The 22,223-nt window shown below is 34.6% G+C and overlaps 1 protein-coding gene across 4 annotated transcripts in view; it reads right to left on the reverse strand.

Annotated features, from left to right (window-relative positions):
- dpydb (dihydropyrimidine dehydrogenase b) overlaps positions 1 to 22,223 on the reverse strand; it is a 303,079-nt gene that overhangs the window by 234,093 nt on the left and 46,763 nt on the right.

Raw genomic sequence — 22,223 nt, forward strand, 5'->3', positions numbered from 1 at the left:
GACATTACAATAAGGAGCCTACTGGTTTAAAAAGGCCTAGAATAAAAGAAGATGGCTAAATGAGAACTTCAGTCATAAACTATAGTAAAACAGCTTGACAAAAAGAATTAAAAAGGAAACACTGCAAACAGATTAAATACAAGAACGGAGAAAAAAAAGTGCTATTATTATCAGCTGTCAGTCAGCACCCCGCTCTTTTACTGGTCATCGCGTCTTTGCCTTGTGCAGTGTAAATGCAGACAATCAGATATGAGTCACTTTTAAAAGAGGATGTAAGCCGATCATCAAAAAAAAAAAATAGTTTAAAGTCACAAGATCGGAATTGACCATCAAGATCTGCTTGATAAATGCAGCCTATGTGTGGGAAGCAGTTTAAATTTTGGGGTGAACTGCCCCCTTTAAAAGAACTGGTTCATAAGACAGATTGCAATGTCTGAGCTATATGTATTGTTGATTTATTTAAAATGAGTTAAGTTCAAATGATTTGTTCATGAATAATCTCAAAGTCATACTTTACTGACTTAACACAGATGAAACATAAAACAATAATGTAATTGTATTCCGTATCATGGGACTTCAAGGGCAACCATATAGAGAAAGAGAGTCAGCGCTGCGCTCCTTAGGCCTTAAATATAATTCAGTCCAATGAATATGCATTTGAAGTTATCTTTCAAGGGCAGAATAATCCAACGTGGTCATTAACCGAGTCAGCTCACCCTGTGGGCTGCGAATGAGATCTCTGATAGAAGCTGCATGTCATCGCTGCCGGGAGTTTTACATTATTTAAAGATGGATATTCTCAACGATATCAGTTATCTCACAACATCAAATATTTGCTTGTGCCTAATAACACCACAATTCAGTTGCTGTAAAACGACTCGTTTGTGCATGTACAGTACGTAGCTCCTTAGCATTGCATACAGCGCCATGCTGGAGGCGCCGTTCACATTTTGAATTGGAAATGGAGCGTTTTTCTGTGGTACATACGCAGCACAAGCACTAAGCTCTGACCCCTGCGCTCTTAAATTCGGCACCTTGTTTCATTATTTATTTGTGTGTGCGTTACCTGGTCTTAGCGCCTGCCAGTAAATGAGCCACAATGGGAGGTCAGACTAAACATGACCTCTGGATATACGTGATCTGCTCCAGCACCGTGTCGGCGCTAATACCGCATGTCGCTGCTGTGTCAAAGCAGTGTACGCTCATTTCTTTTGACAGAGGTCGTGTCTGACTGATGTTGAGGAAATATACGTTCAAGTCATGCGCTCATGTGGAGTGCGGTGCAGTTGGGAATCGCTCGCTGTTAATGATCCTCAACCCAGAAATGCCATCAATAATCCTAATGAACCTGATTAAGTAGAGCTGTCTGCACTTAGCACAGCTGGAAGATATATACAAAATGCATTAAGTAACGAGGGACTGCATTTATATTGCATATCTCTGACTGAGACAGTGTGGTCATTAGAATTGATTCCAAATAGCATGAATACATGGCTGTTCTCGCCAGAAATGATAACTGTTTTAGCTTCCAAACCAACGCATGCTACTGTTCTGTTTATTATACTGCAGAGATGTGCAGTTTTAATGTATGTAGCATTTATGTTTAAATTTGCTAAAGAAGGATTGTGATTTGCTGTCAATGTTTTTATCACTTGTCTACAGAAAAAAACTTATCGTTTCTGTATTTTGCGATTCACAGGTGTTTTCTATTGTTTTATGGTTGTGAATTGCAGTATGAGACCTTGATCTCTGCTCTGTTCTTAAATAAAAGTCTAACAGTGACTTTTATTGCCATTTCAATAGTTTAAAACAATATTTTGAGTATTGTATAATGTATACAAGGTTCATACACATATTTACTACTAAAATTCCAAGACTTCTCCATGATTTTTTCAAGACTCGCAAGTAAATTTTCATGACCTAAACACGGCAATCTATTTAGATTCAATTTATATTTATATCTATGTAAAATAGATTTATATAATCCTTACACCGCACTAGTAATGTGAGAGTATGTGATTGGCCAAGGACAGAAAAGAAGCAAATAACCTTTATTAAAGTACACAGATATCTGTTTTCCATGACTTTTCCAAAACTTTGTGAGGTTTTCTGTTTCTCCCAAACTTTTCCAGGCCTAGAAAATGCCATGTCAACATTCTATGACTTTTCCAGGTTTTTCATGACTGTATGAATCCTGCGTATATAGCAGACACCTTAGTTTTCGCAATTCCGCGATCGCTGAATCAAACGCAAAATTAAGAAAATTTGCACATTTTTTTCGATGCCACTAAATTCTTTATTAAACGCAAAATAATTGCAAAAAAATGTATAATCTCATAAAACATCCAATACCAAACAATGTAATCAAATTATTTTTATTTTAGTTTGCAATTTATTGTTTTAGATGATTCAGACGTTGTATAGGCAGCGCACCTGATGTATCTGAGAGTCTCTTAAAAAAAAAAATTATGTCTCGCCGGCACCCTCACAAACATTAGGCTACATTACCAGAACAGCAAGCCGCTTACAATAATGGAGGTTGATTCAAGGATAAGGACCACTGGACGTGACCGAATTGAAGGACATTATTTGTGCTTTACATTCACAGCTGGTATTACTGTGTGTGTAAAATCTATAAATGTTTTCATTTAACTTTTTCCTGCAGTTAACGAGAGAAAGCACTTCCCTGGCATTGACGAGTTTTATGGCAATCCATGTTTTAGGTGTATTATGGTAGGGAAAGGATGGGAGGAAAAATAAGACGAAAAAAGGAAAAAACTGAAAAAAGAAAAAAAAAAAGTGGAAATTTGTGATCTTTGTTCGGATTCATCGGATTTATTATCGCGGCTAAAATAGACTAAAACAATCATTATTTCATCTAAAATATATAATATATATTTTAAAAGATTGTATAATAAATAAAATATACAGGGATTTGACTCACATGAAAAGTGACCAATAACAGTCGACCTTGTCTAGTTTTGCGTTAAACGTAAGGGCAGGACAAATGCCTTTCTGTGTTACAATGGCAGAAAATAACAACTTTAAAAGCAAATGTTTTATTGGAATAATATTTTTCGGGTATTTTCACTATAAAGAGGTCTATGTTATTCGCAAGAGAAATTAAACCGCGGACATTCTGCCATTTTGACGGTCTACACACGTTTGGCTCTCTTCTCTCCGACAACCTGTCACTCTTCTGAAGCTTGGTTTAATACAGTCTGAATGTCGGCGCGGAAACGCAGGTATTGAGCAATTTTTCATTTCTGCAAATGTCACGAGTGCTTTATTATAACACGAGAGCGCAGTCATGTACGTTAATCGCTAAAACTGGATATGCGAGCTCTTGAATAGGCTTTTTCAAATGAACTGCAAGTCCTCTTATGATCTCATCATCGCGTGTGTGCGCTCAGACTAAATACGATCGTGATCTCTTAAAAGTAGAAATTACTTCTATAATTTTTGCTCCTTGACTAAACTAAGTCAAAAACTATCAAGTATTTACAATTAGAACGATGCATGACAATGCTAACGGATTTATTTGACTGTATTATGAAGTGAAACTTAGCCTAAAAGAACTTTTAGCAAAAGTGGAACCTTTTTATTTCTTTACGACAAAATAATTGCGCTAGAAATGTTTCTGGATTAGGTATTTATGTGATTTATACATAATAGCGGTATCCTGATCTGTCTTAAAGCATCACTATTGTACAGGCATTGCAGTTCAACCTGTTACATTTATTAAAATAAACAATATTAAAGCACTGCTTTAAGAAATGAAGTGTCGTTATATTGCAAATACCTCAAATGAAACGAAGTCATTTGTTTTATTATTTTACTACTGACAGTGTTCTTGTCATTTAAATAAAAAATAAAAAAATTCCGAAAAAGACCACAGACTCAGCCATCTACAAAAAAACATCTCTTAACCATAAAAACTTGCTAGATATTGCACGTTAAAAATAAATAAATATATAAATATATATAAATGAAGATCGAATACAGTGTGCTTATTCCAACTTATTTTAAAGAACTCCTATTTTACCGCCTTTTCAAGATTTAGTTGAAGTATTTTGTGTCTCCAAAAAATGTCTGTAAAATTTAAGCTCAAAACGCCCATCAGATTATATATTGTACCTTTCAGAACATTAGAATTTTCTCCTCTGAAACATAAGTAGCTGTTTTTGTGGCCAGTGCCTTTAATGCTTGTTCTCCCCGCCCACCATTCCCATGTGCCTGTCAGAGTGTGCCTCAATCTCCGCCTTGGCTGCGTCAGATAAACAGCACAGTACCAGACATGAAGCAAGCAGATCTTATGTAACATCTCTTAGAAATACTACAGTAAGAAATTTCCCCGTGATTATTTGACTGTATTTGTTGTGGAGTGAATTCAAGCCCTTTTGCAGCGATGAGTCACACACAATGTTGTTGCAAAGTTCACACACGCACACAGAGACAAAAAAAAAAAAAAACAGATTTAACATCCACAAACCGGTATTAAAGTGTCTTCTTTTATGATTGTACTGAAATGCGGCTGTGATCTTAAAATCTGTAGCGATTTTACTGTATTTATTACAAACATGCTCTGCGTTAAAAATGTGTTAAACTTGTAAAAACTCATTCTTGATCACATTTGATGATGATTGATGATCACAGAGAGCTCAACAGATCTTTTAATCCCAGTTGCTCTGTGCACGTCCTGTCTTGTTGATATGATTATACGTGTTACTACAGAGACATGTTAATACAAGTTTGTCAATCAATTCGGTGGGCAGGGAAACCGCACTCTTACATCACGCCGTGGTGGGCCTCAAAATGGAAGGGATTTGGATCCTATTTTAAGGCGAGGAAATAAAAACAAGAGGCATATTCTTTTTATATCACCCCAATATGACTGTGGACACACTCCACCTACACACAGTTCTGTCCAAACAGCTTACAAAAGAGGATTTTCATCATAGGTGCCCTTTAAAAGGGAAAAATCCTCACTAAACAGAAGTTAATTAAAGTGATCACACCATGTACAAAAATCACTTCACACTTTCCAATGAAGGAATTAGACTTAATTGGACAATGAACATATTATCAATTCATTTGGTTTTATTACACACCAATTCAGTGCAGTTCCTTTTGAATATAAAGTGCATCAATTTGAACAGTCTTTTATGTCAAAATGGTTTTGATGGATAAATGTAAATTGACTATTAGAGTTCTACCCGGTACTACATTTATCAAGTCCAAAATACTCAAAACATGTACTGTTCTCCTTATTAATTCATAGACAATATTAGAAATTTCAAAGATTTATTGATCGCTGGAGTGCAGACGCCTCCGGTTTGTATTTCACTGCTTTTGTCTGTAGCTGCATACAAATAGATAGAGGACTTTCTTTGAACCCCATAAGCCTGACATAAGCCTGACCTGCAACTACTCGTCCATTTTATAGCAGAAGCAGAGGTTATAACAGGTCCTGTGAAACTGCAATGCTTCAGTTTACAATAGATGTTTTTTTTAGCTGTGTAGAGATGCCTGCAGGATTTGCCTGGGGGATGCAAAGACACCTGACCAGCTAGCATATGCATGTATAATATTTACTATCATAAATGGACGGATATGGAAAATCAGGTGACTGTCAGCAAAATACAGTATACTGGACTCCAGAGAAGAGTTTAGAAGACCGTTTAGAAACATTCACTGTAGATTTAGCACGCACGCACACACACATTTTTTTTTTCTTATTACAAATGTGGAGTACACTACCTGACAAAAGTCTTGTCGCCTATCCAAGTTTTAGGAAAAACAAATAATAATTTGACTTCTAGTTGGCCATTTAGTCTCAGAAGTGGCTTATATGACAGGCAATAGCCTCTAGACTGTTTATTTTACCAAAATAAAACATGATCATATCTTGATTTTTAATTATTTAATCAGGACAGTAAGGTCTGACTTTGCTGAGACAAAAGTCTTGTCACTTAAATAATGTACAGTATAGAATATAAAGTCGTGGTGCAGTGGAAAATAATGAATATTGTGTTTGACTCCCATGAGCTTAAAGGGCTGCATCCATACATTTCTGCAATGACTCAAATAACTTAGAAATAATGTCATCAGGAATGGCAAAAAAGTGTTATTGCCAGACTCCCAGAGTTCATCAAGATTCATTGGATTCATCTTCAATATGCGTCCTTCATCTTACCCTGGACGTGCTCAATAATGTTCATAACTGGTGACTGGGCTGGCCATGAGTATGAGTGCTATCCTGTTGGAAAATTTGCACAAATGTCTTGACGGCCTGTTGACGTTGCTGTCCACTCTGCAGATCTTATGCATGCCCCCACACTGAATGCAACCCCAAATCATTTCTGAAACCGATTTATGTGAGAATCTTGGGTCCAATGTGGGGTCAAACAGGTTTTCTGTAGTATTTGTGATTATTGGAATGGTGTTCAACAGACATTTCAAATCTACCTTCTGCCACTTTTCCAAATGATCAACTAGAAGTCAAGTTATTATTTGTTGCTCTTACACCTGGGATTAATGACAAGACTTTTGTCAGGTAGTGTGCACTCAAGAAAATTATTTTACTTCTTGTTCAAAATACTTATGTAAAGTAAGCTTAAAAAAAACAATACATGAGATTTTTTGGGACGATTTAATTGTTTTATGTTTAGTACACTTAAACTTGTGAAGTTAACTTCATTCATTTGTGTTGGGAAACCTAAATGAATTGTGTGGAACCCTGGATTCTTTGTTTTACAGTGTAAATCATAAACCAATAGAACACAAAGGACACCATAATTATAATATAACAACAGCACCATAAAATGCATACAGTAGCAAGCACTCTGATCCTAATAAAATGTAAAAGTAAACTACTTAATTTAAACTACTTTAAATTAAAATACAGTAAAAATTGTTAGCTTTTCAGTAAAATTTGTATTCTTTCTTTTTAAGGTATTTTCATAAGTGATGTTTAACATATAATTTTCACAGTATGTCCTATATATTTTTTCTTCTGAAAAAAGTCTTATTCTTAGATTTTATTGTGGATGACTGAATCGGATATTAAATTAGGAAGTAAATAAATAAATAATGGTCATTACGGGGTTTCATTTAAAACAGTATTTAAATGCTGATGAATTTCTTCACTATTTCCGCACCCTCTGGTGGTTTTTCTTAGGATAAACGCAAAAGAAGATAGAAAAAAGCTGGAAAACTGTAAAATTGATGTTCATATTGTTGGGAAAAAGGAATAACAAAGGAATTTTTGAACATATTTTTGTCTCTTTTTCTTTGCATTAAACAATTTGTATTGCTTAAAGTTGACATGCTTTGCATATAATGAAGCCTTTTCACAGAAGATGGAGCTGATAGAGATGCAAGGGCCTGATTGTCTAAAATTAACTTAAGTTCTGCAGTGAAACTTTCTGTGAGCACAGAATTTGCAGTTGAGAATTCTTGTGCTTTCGAATGCAGAGAATTCGTAGAAAAAGTGGACGCATGTATGAGTGCGGCCAATGGAGAACTGGAGAATGATTGACAAGTGGCAAATTTCACTAAACTCCAGCTGTTAAAATCAGCTGCCTATATAAGTTTTCAGGAAATTATATGAATGTGCACCCCTGAATGTAACTCTTGCATTGCATTGAGGAAAACAAAATTCTTTGATTTGTATCCAATAAATTGCTCATATGCTAAATCTCTCCTGACCTTTTTTATTGAACATGCATGGAATTGATTAAATATTCCAACAATAGAATGAGAGACTAAAAGAAAGTCTTATTTCTTTCATTTTGTCTGTAATAAAAGCATTTTTGAACAATATTATAAACACTATAATAATAATAATAATAATAATAATAATTATATATATATAATTATATATATATATATATATATATATATATATATATATATATATATATATATATATATATATATATATATATATATATATATATATATATATATATATATAATTAATTTATTCATTCATTTTGTGTTCGACTTTGTCCCTTTGTTAATCTGAGTTTGCATTTAATCTTACCCAGCATTTGTTTTACGCAGCAGATGCCCTTCCAGCCACAACACATTACTTGGAAAATTATTAATATTATTAGTATTATTGTTATAAATTTTAAGAAATCAATATTTTTTTTCTGTTGTCTAATGAACAAACCATCCAATAACTTGTTTTATTATCCTAACATGTCTCTTTACCAAAACCTAGTTATCTCTTAAAATTGCACTTTAAGGTGAATACTATAATATCTTTAAAAATAAGAAGAAAAATATCATGCACTGCCACCATGACAAACACAAAAGAAAGTAGTTACTTAAAATTAGTTATTAAAACTGTTATGTTTAAACAATGCGTTGGAAAAAAAAACTTCTCTCCATTAAACAGCACTTGTGAAATATTTTAATAACAATTCAAATTTGACAGCAAGGCTAATCATGTTGACTCCAACCTTAAATATTTTATTATAGTATGAGCATATCAGCATAGCAGTTTATACAAAAAGTTAAAGGCTATAACTAAAACCATAAACAGTTGGATTAAAATAAACATATTTCAGCTAGTTGCCAAGGGGATATTTCACATTCTCATTTAGTCTAATTTAATATATTTAATTGACTAAAACTGTAATTAAAACATACAAAACAGGTACATCTATTTAAAAACTAATTATATAAAAAAGAGAGAGTTAACATTAACAAAACGTCAAATGAAAATGTAAAGTGTGAAAAATAAACTCTTTCAGAAAAATAATTATTTTAATTGTTGCTAAACAATAATAGGGCGACAGTGGGTAGCACGTTCGCCTCCCAGCAAGAAGGTCGCTGGTTCGAGCCCTAGCTGGGAGTTTGCATGTTCTCCCATGTTTGCGTGGGTTTCCTCCAGGGCTCAGGTTTCCCCCACAGTCCAAAGACATGCAATATAGGTGAATTGGTTAAGCTAAAATTGTCTGTAGTGTATGTGTGTGAATGAGTGTGTATGGATGTTTCCCGGTGCTGGGTTGAGTCTGGAAGGGCATCCGCTGCAAAAAAATATGATGGATAAGTTGGCGTTTCATTCCACTGTGATGACCCCAGATTAATAAAGGGACTAAGCCGAAAAAAAAAAAATGAATGAATGAAACAACAACAACAACAAAAAAAAAATGAATGAATGAAACAACAACAACAACAACAACAACTAATATAAATTAACATAATAAAAAAAAATAGCAAATAGTGTAAATTAAAATAATGTCACTTTATGTCAATGAATTTTCAAGTAATGTCCATTTAATAGCTAGTTTCATTCCTGAGTATATGAAAACTGTAGAAGAACTAAGCAGAAATGTCATGCAACAGTAACAAAAAAACTAAATAAATAAATAAATAAATAGGGCCACGCGTTGGCGCAATAGATATAGGGCAGTAAACGGATGACCTTCACGGCCAATCTGTTGAGCACTGATGAATACTATGGCAAATTAGCAGTGTTTAAGAACAGGCTCAGTGGCGCTTAAATGTTATCGGAAAATTTATGGGTTTTTTTGTTTTTGTTTTTGTTTTTTAGTGCTGAAATTCAGTATCATGACAAGTCTAATATAGTTAAAGAATCAATAAACTTAAGTTAGATAAATGGCATCTAAAACGTGTTTGGGAAAGAAATAGCACTAACTTGTGCTATTTCCCTAAACTTAGTGAAAACAAAAAGGGATATTGGACCTCATTTTCAGTTATCCATTCAAAACAGACATTCTGGTCACTCGGAAGGTGGTGAAATTATAAATTTGTGTCACTTTCCCTTCACTGATATAATATACAGCACACAACGTTTCTGTGATACTTCCAAGTTTCTCTCCACAGCAGCCTTAGTTTCGTTTGCGTCCTCATTAAATCAGCCTATAACCTAAACAGTGAACAATCTAAAACATGTCCTTTCACATAATTTTAATTTAAATGGTTTAAATTGTGTTAACCTTAATTTTTACTATCTTTCCATTTTACTCTCTTTATTTCCTGTGTCCCACTAGCTCTCTCATCCTCGTGCAATACCTCTCCGCACATACATTACTCAGTGCAACAAAACACGATACAATGTTAGCTCATTCCCAAACCAACGTGGGCATTAGCGAACGCTGTCAAATCACCTCCTGCCTCCCACCACAACCAACTTAATCCCAAACGCTCTTGTGTAGAGATGATGAATTTATCATGTGTGTGTGTAGGAGGTCAACTTGGAGAGATACCCATCAAAAAAAAAAAAAAAAAATTCCTCACTCGTGAGCGCATGTAACTCTCGGTGCCCAAGTCATAATGAGGACCCTAGAGAGGTGCCAGACCTCTTCTAGAGGACACGAGGAAAGTGACCGGCTCTGTCATCTTAATTACTTAAACCGTTTTAGATACGACCAATTAAGCCTGGCTCCGATTCAATAGGGGTGCCTTTCAGACTAGGTGGCGGGACAGCTGGAATGAGACGGGGCTTTTTAATGATCAATCCTCTTTTTTTCGCAGCGGTTTCCGTGTCAGGAGAAGGAAAAAGGGGCTTCTGTCAGGGGTGTGGCGGAGCAGAGAATAATAAGAGGAGTTATTCCTCATTAGAGCTCATCATTTTAACAACGCAACATGTTACTTGACTTCAGTCGTCTGACATCTGTGAAGCCGCTTTGACAACACTAAAGGCAGCTGTCGGCTTTTGAGAGCCTCGCTTTCATGAGGGAATCTATCATATATAGAGCCAAATGCAGACCATTAGTGCAAGCGCTGTGAAACGTCTCGTGACTGGGGATGGAAAATTGTTGAGAATTTAGTCAGTCTGGTTCAGTACTGTAGCAAAACTCGAAACGTATTGTAAAGGAGCACATTCTTACATGTGATAACACTGGCAAATTTTTTAATGTTTTAAAAAATTAAATCAAATTTATTAGAAATTAATTTTTTAAATACATTTTTATGATACAAATCAGTCACATTTATGGCTAAAAAAACAGCAGCTATGATTCCCAGTATTTTACCTTTAAAAATTGTGCAAGTAATTTCATATTTACGGTAAACAAATCACATTTCAGTCATTTATATTGTTAATTGAGACTAAAATATCTTTAATAAACATTTTTGTACTTTGTGTTTCCAATTATTTACAGTGAGAACTGCATTATGGGATGTTGATTTTTGCTCTGTCGACTTCTGATGTTAAAAGTTCAAATCTACAGTTAAAAAAAAAAAAGAGAGACTTTTGTTGATATTTTAGCAGTTTGAAATAATTTAACATACAACCCCAACTCAGGAAAAAAGTTGGGACAGTATAGAAAACACACACACACACAAAAAAAGTGATTTCCAAATTTACTTTGACTTGTATTTCATTGCAGACAATATAAACGAGAAATATTTCATGTTTTGTCTGGTCAACTACATTTATTTTGTAAATACACATCCTATCCTTTCCTTCAGGGAGCTGTTCGATAAAAGTCGTTTAGAAAAACTGGGATTAAAGTCTAAAAGGTGACTTGCATAAGCCGAACTAAAAATTCACCCTTGAATTGGTTCAATAACAGCAAGTTGAAGATCATTTGATCGAACTAATCTGAGTTCAGTTGAAATAATGTAGAAAACTGCTTGTGCACGTTACTGTCATGAAACTCTAAAGGTCGAGCATAGATGCATTGATTATGTTGTATGCTACCATGGCAACTACGATGAAAGAAAGAGCTCTGAAATGAGAGAGCTACATTTACAGTAAGTGAGCAGCGTTTGATTTTTGAGTTCAAACATATAATACATTAAACAATCAAAAACTACAGTAAGGCTTGCAACAAAGCAAGAGAGAAGAATGACAGGAAATTGCAGATTTTAATAAATAGGCCATTATTTAGACCTATTAACGTTAAATTAAATATTTGTCACAATACATTGAGACTGCGCTTGCGCGCGAGAGTGAAAAAGAGAGAATACATGCTTATTGCCAATTGTTGCTTGCAAGGAAGTATTAATGCATTGCAGGGTCATTGTAACATTCAAAACGTGCTTAACGCAAGCACATTAAATTTAAAATAACAGCTACAAAGCCCCATGCACGCACAAGCAGTACCTGACTTACTAAAATAAGCCTGGATTTTTCTGTAAGCTTGGTTTATGGAACAGCGCCCCAGGCCTACAACACAATCAAAAACAGTTAGGACAGGAGCAATTTAGGGCTAGTAATCAGGTTAATTGGTTAAAGATGTCATTTGAAACAGGTGATGTCAACAGGTCACTGTAATTATGATTTGGTACGAAAGCAGCATTTAAAAAAAAGTCTAGTCCTTGAGAAGCAAAGATGGGCCAAGGATTGCAGGTTTGCCAACAGTTAAGTGAGACAATTATTGAAATATTTAAAAACAATGTTCCTCAAAGAAAGATAGAAAGACATTTGGATATTTCACCTTCAACATTACATAAATAAAAGACATCTGGAGGAATTTCAGTTTGTAAAGGACAAGAGCGCAAGCTTAAGAACAATCGTGATCTCCAATCCCTCAGGTGGCACTGCATCAAGTATCATCATCCATCTATAAGCGAGATCACCACATGGGCTCAAAACCACTTTGGCAAACCTTTGTCAAGTACCACAATACGTAGTTACCTCCACAAATGGCAGTTAAATCTGTACTGTGCCAAAAGGAATTCCTGTTAACATTGTCCAGAAGCACTTTTGACTTCTCTGGGCTCTGGGGCATCTGGGATAGACCGACACACAGTGGTAACGTGTGCTGTGGAGAGATGAATCAGTATTTCAGGTATTTTGGGGGAGAAATGGACACCATGTGCTTCGGACACGAGAAGAAAATCATCCAGACTGTTACTAGCAACAAGTCCAAAAGCCAGGGTCTGTCATGGTATGGGGCTGTGTCAGTGCCCTTGGCGAAGGTAACTTGCACTTCTGTGATGGCACCATTAATGCTAAAAAGTACATAGAGATTTTGGAGCACAATATGCTGCCTTCTTTTCCAGGGACACCCATGCATATTTCAACAAGACAATGCAAAACTACATTCTGCACACATTACAAAATCCTGGCTGCAGAGGAAGAGGATACAGGTATATTGTATGCCCGCAGTCCCGACCTGTCTCCAACTGAGAATGTGTGGTGCATTTTGAAGCACAAAATGCAGGTAATGAAAACCCCTGAATTTTGCCCACCTTAAGACTTGTTTGCAGGAAGATTGAGGGTAAATTATGCCTAAAACACATCAACACTTGGTGTCTTCAGTCCCCAAACCTCTCTTAAGTGTTGTGAAAAGGAATAGCAACATTAGTGGTACATTAAGTGGAAAATGCTTTCCTCTTCCAACTTGTTTTGAAATGTGCTGCAAGAACCAAAATTAGAATATTTAGAATACAACAATGCAGACAATATATGACTTAAAACTATTAAAAATGTTAAGATGATGTCTTCTTCAGGATAATCAGTGCCATGAAAAATCCTTCTCCCCTGCTAGTGAAAGTGAAAATAAAAGTGAGGTGCAAACCTTCACGGACTAGTAGCCTAACTACACTTTTATAGGCTGTATTACCAAAAAGATTGTATTTTTAGCGTAATGACTTCATTAAATATGCCAATAGACATTCGAAGCATAATTTTAATATCTCAATAGAAACTTTGAATGCAAATATATATGTGATATTATCTGAGAACAATCAAAATGACTGCTATGGTAAGTTGTTGGTAGTTTGTGTTGAAATATTACTTGCAAAATACATTGTGTAGTAGGATATCAGTGTGTAAAATTGCAAACATGTAGCCAATAAAACTAAAGTGTAGTTACTGAGGGTTTGTGTCATACACAACGGACAGTTTAGCCTACCCAATTCACATTTATTAACTGTGCTTGATTCATCATAAAAGAGCTACCACATGTAGGATGTCCTGCATTTTACAAACATGTGACCTAAACAAATACTTTCTTTTCTTTAAAATAAATTTTGGACAGAGGAGTGCACTATACAGTACCACAAACTGTTAACATTACGTAAGTGAGAACAAAATAAATATAAGAGAGATTCTACAGCCTCCATTAACTGAATATGTCAGAAACATGTCAGAACTTGCTTTTTAACTAGGGGTTTTAATAGAAATGCCTCGCTATATCAAAGTAGGCCCTGTATAAACAATTCAATGTGACGATTTAACTGTCTTACCTCATAATCATAAGAAAATATATCTGGATGAAACATCACAACTTTCCTTAGTCATTATCTGATATTTTTTGAAATCAAAGGGGATTCAAGCTGTGAATCCTTGGAGAGACTACATTTTCATGACATGAGGGTAAGTGAGGATGCCACAATGCAACATCTCTTAAGAGTCTGGAGTATGAAAGTGCAGCATTTCACTAACTTTGAATGGGAATATTTGGTTTTAAATGGCATGGAAACTTCTTGGCTAACTCTTATTGATCAAACAATTGTCAATTAAAATGATTATGTAAAACATTATTATAAAAAATTAACAACAACAGCGATTATGATTCATTAATTTTCCTTAGGCTTAGTCCCTTTATACATCAGGGGTCACCACAGCACAATAAAACTGCCAGCTTATCCAGCATATGTTTTACACAGCGGATGCCCTTCCAGCTGCAACCCTGTACTGGGAAACATCACTCATTCACACACACACACACGCATGCGCACAGGCGCAATTATGCGCACATGCACACATACTTCGGCCATTATTATTATTAGTAATAGTAGTATTATTATTATCATTAGTAGTAGTAGTAGTTGTAGTAGTAGTAGTAGTGGTGGTATTATTATTATTAAACTTATTATTACTATCATTGTTATTATTATTCATTTTTTCATTTTCTTGTCGGCTTAGTCCCTTTATTAATCCGGGGTCGCCACAGCGGAATGAACCGCCAACTTATCCAGCAAGTTTTACACAGCAATTGCAACCCATCTCTGGGAAACATCCACACACTCATTCATACACACACTCATACACTACGGACAATTTAGCCTATCCAAATCATCTGTACCGCATGTCTTTGGACTGTGGGGGAAACCGGAGGACCTGGAGGAGACCCACGCGAACACAGGGAGAACATGCAAACTAGTAGTAATAGTAGTAATATTATTATTAGTAGTAATTTTATAAAATACTGGGAGGCAAAGCAGTATATTTTAATGATTTCTGAATTCTCATGTTAAACTGAAGTCTGGAGTAATGATGCTGATAATCCAAATATATCATAACAAAAGAAATACTACTTTTTAATAATACAAAAAAAACCCTTTAATATCTTAATGTCAGTATATCAAAATATTGCAGTTTTTTGCATAACATTTAGTCGTAAATGATAAGATATAATATTATATGATATGATATTACATCTGATATTATATATTATATATTATATATGATGTTATAATATGATATATGATGCGATGAAATTATATGGTATTATGACATATGATATATTATACTTGACGATATAATATATACTGTATGATGATATGATATTATTTATGATATTATATATGGTGATATAATATGATATATGATGATATGAAATTATATGATATATGATATGACAACATATGATATTATACATGATGATATAATTAGTTATGATGTATGATTTGATGTATGATATTATATATGATGATAAAATATATATGAAATGATATGATATATGATATCATGACATGATATATGATGATATGAAATGATATAATTTATGATATGATGACATGCTATGATATATATGATGTAATAATATGATATATGAGAATAGATGATATATGAAATTGTATAATATATGATATGACAACATAAAATGATATATTATATATGATATAATATGATATATGATGATATATGACATAGACATGATATGATATATGATGATATATTATGATATGATATGCTTTAATACTACATCAATCAGCAAGCTTTATTTGCTTATGTGATGAAATGTTAAATTTTGGTATCCCCTTCTTCTGTTAAAATTCATTTTACTAACATAAAATCATAAAACGTATATTCTTGTGTTATTTATTTATTTTAAAAAATCTGAAAAAACATGGATATATAAAGTTTATGCTTTATATATTTACACTATTTAATACAAAACAATGGCATTTTGGAGCTGCACAGTGAGTTTAATGATTGCATTGTATTTTAATACAGTATGTCATCAAATGACTCTCGCTCTAAATATCCCTGGCAGTGACTATATGTTTACATGGACATCAGTAATCAAATCATTTGCTTTAATATGAATAAGACAATAATATGATTAAAGTGTTTACATGAGGGGCTACACAGTGGTGCAATAGGTGCTGTTGCCTCACAGCAAGAAGGTCGCTGGTTTGACCCTTCGCTGGGTCAGTTGGCATTTCTGTGTGGAGTTTGCATGTTCTCTCAGTGTTTGCGTGGTTTTCCTCCGGTTTCCCCCACAAGTCCAAAGACATGCGGTACAGGTGAATTGGGTAAGCTAAAATTGTTGTAGTGTATGCATGTGAATAAGAGTGTATGAGTGTTTCCCAGTGATGGGTTGCAACTAGCAGGGCATCCGTCGCATAAAACATATGCTGGATAAAATGGCAGTTCATTTCGCTGTGGCGACCCCAGATTAATTAAGGGGACTAAGCCGAAAAGAAAACGAATGAAAATGAACTTCAATATTGCGACTAATATAGGTATACTTCACATCTTAATTCAAGTTGTTTAGTTCGATAATGACCTTAATCTAATTAAATTCATCAAAAATGGCTGTTTACATAGTAGACTCTTAATCAGAGTATTGTCTTAATCCTATTAAAATCTGATTATTGATGTCCATGTAAACATATTCAATGTTTTTTGGTATATACTGTAAATGACAGTTACACCAAGTAATGTTCTTCTTTCTTCTTTACTACAAAAATAAGTATCATTATAAAAACGCTGTATTGCACTTTTCTTATTATCATGCTCATTTTCATCTCTTACCCATATACATATCATTCAGCATCTTTGATAAAAGTTTTGAGGCATTAAAACCAGCATCTCAGTAACTTTGGCCTGGCTATGGGAAGCAATCTGCGGTCATTAATGAGGAGTGAGCTTCCTGTCTGCTTCGTGACACTGGAGATTCAGACCTGGGGCTTCCTCAACTCCCAACAAACAGGCCAAATAAGCCACAGCGGCCTCCTGTGAAGAGCACCAGAACCACACGCTTTCATGTCCAGCATTATTAGCCGTTATAAAACCTAAATCTTTCATCAAATCTGCCGAGCGGCACTGCAGGGGAGTCTCGTTTAGAGAAGGATTAAAATCCCACCTCTGCAGGACAAAAGTGTGCATTAATGTCTCCAATATCTTTCTTCTCTCAGCTCTTGGTTTTTCGCTTTTGTTTTGTACTCCTGATCAGCGGATGCGATGCAGTGCTCATGCATATTCCATGTCATGCAGAATTAAGACATAATATTCAAATGTAGTCATTATATGGTTTATTACAGTGTACGTCTGAATGGATCATTATGTTGCAAAGACAGATGTCCGAAGAACAGATCAGATGTGATCAGAACAGAAACAGGATAAGCGTTGTGTTCACCTGTTGTGTTGCCAATGCTCTTGTTGTTTTATTATTAATGTTGGCTAACTAAAAGGCACATTGGAGATATTCATTCACTCATTTTCCTTCAACTTAATCACATTATTGATCAGGGGTCGCCACAGTGGAATGAACCGCCAACTTATGCAGCATTTGTTTTACATTCACACTCATACACAACAACCAATTTAGTTTATTCAATCATATTATTATTATTATTATTATTATTATTACTACTACTACTACTACTACTACTACTAGTAGTATAGTATATGATTTTAGTCAACATTTTTACTCAACTTAAAAAAAAAACTAAATTAATTTATTAATTTAATGATAATAAAATATCCCCAATTCATATTAAAACTAAAAAAGTTAAAACCTCACCACAATAAAACTTTAAATCTTGGCATGGTTTTCTTTTTTATTTTAAGAAGTTAAAACTGGGAACCTTTTTACCAACATGCATCAATATTTACACACATCAATATACATATATTGATATACAGTTGAAGTCAGAATTAGTAGAATTATTATTAGTATTTTCTTTTTTTAAATATTTCCCAAATGATGTTTAACAGAGCAAGGGAAGGCAAGTTTATTTATATATCACATTTCATACCCAGTGGTAATTCAAAGTGCTTTACATAAACAAGAATAAAAGAGACAAGAAAATAAAAATGTATTTATTAATATATAAAAATATAAAATATTAATAACAGATTAAAATGTGTTAAGACAGGTTATCAAAGAATGAAAACAAAAGACATGATAGTGCAATCTGTGGGACGCAGCACAGTGCTCATTCAGTAAAGGCACAGCTGAACAAAGTCTTGATGTCAGTCTTGATTTGAATACGCCTAATGTTGGAGCACATCTGATCATTTCTGGAAGCTGATTCCAGCAGTGGGGGTGTAGTAGCTGAAGGTGGATTCACCCTGCTTTGACTGAACTTTTGGAATTTCTAATTTACTTGATCGTAAAGATCTGAGTGATCTATTAGGTTTGTATCCAGTGAGCATATCTGTAATAGACCAGTAATAATACTTTAAAATCTATTCTGAATGTAACTAGGAGCCAGTGTAAAGACCTGAGGACAGGTGTGATGTGCTCTGAATTTCTGGTTCTGGTCAGAATCCTGACCACAGCATTTTGGATGTGCTGCAACTGTCTGACAATCTGAGCAATGTAATTTTCATAGTATGTCTGATATTATTATTTTTTTTCTGGAGAAAGACTTATTTGTTTTATTTTGGCTAGAATAATAGCATATTAACTCATTTTAAGGTCACAAATAAATTATTATTCCCTTTAAGCTATATTTTCTTACGACAGTCTACAGAACAAACCATTGTTACAATAACTTGCCTAATTACCCTAATCTGCCTAGTTAACCTAATTAACCAACTTAAGCCTTTAAGTTTCACTTGAAGCTGTATAGGAGTCTCTTGAAAAATATCTAGTCAAATATTATTTACTGTCATCATGGCAAAGATAACCTAAGTCAGTCACTAGAAATTAGTTATTTAAACTATTACGTTAAAAAATGTGTTGAAAAACCCCCATTAAACAGAAATTGGGGGGAAAATATACAAGGGAGCTAATAATTCATGGGGGCTAATAATTCTGACTTCAACTGTACACATATTGATACAACTATGTCAATGTATAACAAAAATCCCATGCTGCAACTTTCTGTTTGAATCTACTCAAGACAAAGTATGTAAAATAATTATTTATTCATTCATTTTCTTGTCGGCTTAGTCCCTTTATCAATTCGGGGTCGCCACAGCGGAATGAATCGCCAACTTATCCAGCAAGTTTTTACGCAGCGGATGCCCTTCCAGCCGCAACCCATCTCTGGGAAACATCCACACACACACACACACACATTCACATACACAACGGACAGTTTAGCCTACCCAATTTACCTGTACCGCATGTCTTTGGACTGTGGGGGAAACCGGAGCACCCGGAGGAAACCCACGCGAAGGCAGGGAGAACATGCAAACTCTACACAGAAACGCCAACTGAGCCGAGGTTCGAACCAGTGACCCGGCGACCTTCTTGCTGTGAGGCGACAGCACTACCTACTGCACCACTGCCTCGCCCAATAGTTATTTAAGTAGCTACAAAATAAATCGACCATGTTATATAGTCATCAAAATCCTACTAAATATGTTACAAATAGCTGTTATATCACTAAGACCCAGAGTCTATGCAGTAAATGAAGTAATATCTCAGTTACATCATTTACCCTTTCCTTAATATATTCCCTTTAATAAATCAGCCGTGTTGTAATACACAAACTGTTTGTTGGGAGTGAGCCATTGAGAATTATTACAAACTATACTATCACAGAATCTAATTTACAGTAGGAGGAGATCAAATTACAGTAATTAATTTACACAGAATGAAACCCAGCGCCCAAAATCTACACTGTTTACAACTTAATCATTGCAGTTGAGCCAGAACGAAGCCAAAAGGCGTCTAGTTTAAAACAATGGATGAACCGCTCACTCTTTATAATGATAAATAGGTCTCTAGTGTAAAAAAGAAAAACAGGCTCTGTGCCTAAACAGTACTTGAACTACATGCAACCTGTTTTAATGGAGCATAAAAAGTATCTGAATGGGCAGCAGGCCTAATAGCATACAGTATCATTTATATAAGATAACTCTATTTAAAGGACGCATTGTGCTCCCCTTCGTAAGATATCAAATAAATGTATTATGTCCACAGAATCTGTCTGTGACATTTCAAATAAAAAAGCCACACAGGGGTGCATTTCCGAAAACCATTATTAGCTAACTAAGGTCGCAAGTTCTGTCGTTATAAACATTGTTTGTTGATTTGGGATTTCACAAACTGTGTCAAACTTGTACACTTTCAACTACACCTTTAGAGCTGTAGTTAAAAGCATGGTTCCTGGCTGTGTTCTATTCCCAGTTGTCCCTCATGCCCTATTCATTTAGAACATTAACATTTAAACTTGGGGGGGGAAAAAAAAAAAAAAACATTTAAGTCATTTCTCTTGTAGTTTGCTTTCAAAGTATTTTGACAGTTCAGTTATATGTATATATATATATATATATATATATATATATATATATATATATATATATATATATATATATATATGTGTATATATATATATATATATATGTGTATATATATATATATATATATATATATATATGTGTATATATATATATATATATATATATATATATATATATATATATATATATATATATATATATATATATATATATATACAGTGTATTATAACTGTTTGAAAACGCCCCTTTTGGGCTAAACCTTATTGTGCCATGTTTGGTGTCTGCCACTTTAAACTCAAATAAGGTTGTGCTCTCAGTACTCTTTCCAAAAGAGGGAGGAGCTACAAATGCCTGTGTGTCAGCATAGTTGCAGATTCAAAAACAAGACGAATGTCTGTACTAATGCCCTCTGCTGACATGTACAAAGACAGTATGTCAAAGTGCTTCTGTTTTTATGAAGTGTAATTCTAAAGAAATAAAGTACCTTTTTACCATTAGAAGATGGTTTTATTCACAGACTGTTGAAACACAACTGTGTTTAAACCCCTTACACAATAGATTTTTGCTTGTGAGTTTTCGTGCATGTATCTATGATTGGTAAAACTTAATTGTTGTTCAGTCTGACACCATGAAAACTGAGATGGTTTAGTGTGACATGAGAATCATGTTAGTGTTTGTGCAGTCTGACATGATACAATCATTTAGGATTATTAAAAATCCCACAGTGTGAGCCATGCTGAAGACAATTGTCATATTCGCTGACATTCTAGGAGTAAAAAGCTGAATTTCCATGACCAATAATAAATAGCAAAACAGACACCTGTTTTTAACAGTCCCTTTTTGTGATTCTGCTGGGTCAGTTGGCATTTCTGTGTGGAGTTTGCATGTTCTCCCAGTGTTGGCGTGGGTTTCCTCCTGGTGCTCTTGTTTCCCGCATAAGTCCAAAAACATGTGCTAAGTGAATTGGGTAAGTTAAATTGTCTGTAGTGTATGCGTGTATGTTCTGGTCCTCCAGGTTGGAGGTTGAGCGTTGGGCTAACGACCCACCTCGTAAAAATGAGATGTTACGAAACATCTATTTGGTGTGTCTAAATATAACTTCAATATAAATAGCCCAGGGAGTAAGTAAGTTGTGTTTGTAATTTTAACAAGATTTATTCCGGTGTTACTACTGACAAGATATTTAGATCATTGCGACATCTATTTGTATTAGTAAATGCAATGAAGGCTGATTATAACCCTTAAACACAGAGCAGTATAGATTTTCATGATGTGCCCCCTTAATATGCGTATTTACAAGGCTTATATTAGTCTCATCTGCATTGTTTTTTTTTAAGACAGAAAGTTACACCAGCAGTCCTCACCATCAAGTATTCCAATGTTGTCTTGGGATCCCCAAAAGCATTTTCAAATAACAAATTAAACATTTACATTTTTCACTGTGCACTGAGCCTTAGCATCTCCTGCAGGGTTGAAGAGTCAAGGCGAAGCCCAGAGGGAGGCTTCCTTCCAACAAATTAATCCCTGAGAAAAGCAGAGGCGAGTGCTGCTGGTACACCCCTCTATTCCCTCAATAATA

Source organism: Danio rerio, chromosome 2 (genome assembly GCF_052040795.2).
Source record: "Danio rerio strain M-AB ecotype USA chromosome 2, GRCz13ab, whole genome shotgun sequence".
NCBI classification, from domain to species: domain Eukaryota; kingdom Metazoa; phylum Chordata; class Actinopteri; order Cypriniformes; family Danionidae; genus Danio; species Danio rerio.